The following is a 3,188-nucleotide window of genomic DNA, read 5'->3' as shown; positions in this document are numbered from 1 at the left end:
CTAAGGTATAATCATAATATATTTATGAAATAGAGATCTTTTTGAAAATTTTAATATATATCCATTTGAAATATCTTAGAATTAGTATATAAACATACTCAAAGTGATAAATGAGTATGCGGACATATCCATGGTGGTATACTGATAGTGAGAGTAGCTATACACGAGTGTAGAAAAAACTCGTCCGGGAAAATCCATTCTACTCCTACGTGTAGCTACTCTCACCTCCAGATACACGTGCACAGCTGCGCGTACCTCTCAACCTGCGTGTACAGCCGTATACAGCTCCCGTCCCCCAATGGATACATACGCTACGGTACAAAACTAGATAACCATAAGATCCGCTTCTTCCGTTTTGTTCTGTGACAACGACGAGAAATTCGCCAGCGGCCGTCCACCTTCCTGATGGACGTGAGACAAGGTATGGATTTGAGAAGGCAAAATCAATGCAGTCTTTTATACTATTGATGATTCCTTCTTATTAATCTGCTCGGTCTCTCGTAGATCCTAGGCGAGATGCTAATTTTGGTGCTCTCGGTGGATGGACAGGTCGAGGCGAAACATCATCAGCGCAGATCGATCTTATCCTCCGAGCGCGAGGCAGGACGGTGGCTACCCTGCGAGATTTTGATGCGGCGTTTATTATTAGCATCCATTGGCCAAATCCAGGTATAATTGAGAGAAAAAACTCACTTCATACCTTTCCCATAGATTTTTTTCTGATATTTCTCATTCCCGCTTCCATCTATCTAATCAGCTGCCCATGCGGCAGCACGTATCATCTAGGTGATGTAGCGAATGCGAATTATAGTATCACTTGATCCCTTTTCCCAGATTATATTATAATTTGATACCTAATTTTTCTGATTATAGTATCACTTGATACCTAATTTTCTGATTATAGTATCACTTTATACCTTTTTCTGATTGTAGTATCAGTTGATACATTTTTAGATTTTTGTTAATCCTCGTCCATGTTTCAGATATGAATGGGCTCATCATACCATGTCCTCGAGCTGTGCCAGGATGAGAATCATTCACTATGCGATGAAGTCCTTTTTTTCTTGGCGTGTGATGCAGTGCTGTTGGCAGATTCGTGGTGTGGAGGATCATGGTGGAGAGCTATGAGCAGATACTCGTGAGAAGGCTTTGCAAGTCGCAGTAGTCGAAGAAGCAGGTGTTAGAATCATTAACTCTTAGTTTCTGTACAAGATTGAAACTAGCCATACAAATCGGGTTGGGGTTACAACTTCTGAGTAGTAAACAAGAGTATATCTGGGTCCCAGTAGAGGAGAAGAGAGAGAGAGGAGAGTAGAGTAGAGGGGGCGCAGACCGTCGGCCGGAGATGGCGCAGAGGAAGAGGAAGCCGGGTGCGCAATGGCGCCGATGGCGGCGAGGAACTCGGGGTCGCTGAGGTGCGGATCCGGCAGTGGCGATGGTGAGCGACGTGGTGGCGCTTCCTGTTGGCCTCGCGCAACCCTAGATCGGTAGTGATGTGGGAGAGGGTGGTGTGGTGGCGGCGGTGAACTTTATGTTCCGTGCCCCGGCCCCTCTCCCGTTCTATATAGCGCGGGCGACGGGGGCCCACCAGCCATATGGGCTGGACGCCCCCGATCAGGGCGTGTTCAAGGGGTCCGGCCCGATCTTTGGATCGGGTCCGTGGAGATCAACTCCAACAGCAGGCATCAGAGATTTCGACAACAAAATATCGGCGGATCGGATCGGAGTGGTCGCCGGATCTAATTTATATGATTACAGATTTTGTAAACTGCATAAAGGGTTACGAGTTTGAGTATATACATACCGCAACCAAATGAAAGTGATAATTAACGTACATACCTTCCCTGCCAATGCGTGTATATATACTCCTTTGCCAGAAAGGTAAGTACACATATACTTATTTGTCAAAAAAGTATATAGACATACTAAAATATACTTCTATAGTACATACACTAAAGTCCAAAAGACAAGCACTACATATACTCGGATGAGTATATACTATACAGACATACTGTCAAAGTGCGTTTATATGCCTATATACTTATTTTTTTCTTGAAGTATGGATCGATACTTATTTCGTAATAAAAATTATACCCTCATACCATATACTCCTTTGTTTTTGTACGTGCACATACTTTCAAAAGTACTTATTATACTATCTGGGTACCGACATGCTAGCTAGCTTGTTAATTGGCTGCATGCAGTCAAACACGCGTACGCAGGTAGCGCCGATAAGGCGATAATTCAGCGACACCGTGACACGTTAATTATTTTGTATTTAGTTTGTTAAAACAATCCGTTAGCCTTCCACTATTGGATACCTGAGAAATGGTAAACCCGTTAAGTCTTTGAGTACGTTGAGAATGAGGAGGGAGTAACTACAAGCAGGAGTAGGAAAAACTTATATATATATATATATATATATATATATATATATATATATATATATATATATTTCATCATTTTGGAAAAGTTTTAAAATAAAGTATAATCTGCATGCATGAAGAAAATATATTATAGCACGTGAAGATAATAGGCGCCCTACCATCCGAACATCATTTCAGGAATGGAGGACGATGGGAAAGCTACAATGGCAGAAAGAAGAAGAATATGAGGTAGATAAGTTGGAGGAGGGATATACAGATGTTAACCACCTTGTTTCTTGCTCTATATCCACATTATAGTTGATCATGGTCTTCTTTCCATTCCTAGGTGTCCAAGAACAAACAAAAAAATTACAAGGTTGTAAGGCCAATATCTAATATAACAATGCCCCACAGACAAAGACACATTCTTTTATGGCAAAAATTTATCTTCGTTTTCACAAGATTAGGGAGTCAAGTATTCAAAAGGAGTCTCTAAAACCACTCCATTGAAAATTTGCCTACTAACAATTAATATACTAGGTAATTCCCCGCGCGTTGCTGTAGGATTTGAGAGAATTTTTTAATAAATCTATGAGAGGATGTGCGTCCTTTATCGTTGCGGGAAGGGAGCAGAGAAGTCAGACGATGAGCTGAAAAGCCATCAACAGTGATATTTGAGTTATGATCATTATGGGTGATGCTAGTAGAGGATTATGATCACTATGGTTAATGCTAGTGGAGGATGAGGGGATGATACATGGACGGATGGATTTTAGAGGACACATATAATCTGACGGTAATGAAAATAGAAGTGATGTGGCT

The 3,188-nt window shown here is 41.5% G+C and overlaps 1 long non-coding RNA gene across 1 annotated transcript; it reads left to right on the top strand.

Moving 5' to 3' along the window:
- The first annotated feature begins 483 nt into the window (after positions 1-483).
- LOC120677422 lies at positions 484-1,249 on the top strand. The gene is made up of 2 exons (XR_005676324.1): positions 484-669; positions 984-1,249. It is a non-coding gene; the product is annotated as an uncharacterized LOC120677422 (long non-coding RNA).
- Positions 1,250-3,188: the final 1,939 nt, after the last annotated feature.

The sequence above is a fragment of the Panicum virgatum genome, chromosome 6N (genome assembly GCF_016808335.1).
Source record: "Panicum virgatum strain AP13 chromosome 6N, P.virgatum_v5, whole genome shotgun sequence".
Taxonomy (NCBI): domain Eukaryota; kingdom Viridiplantae; phylum Streptophyta; class Magnoliopsida; order Poales; family Poaceae; genus Panicum; species Panicum virgatum.
This window is presented reverse-complemented; position numbering and strand designations above follow the sequence as displayed.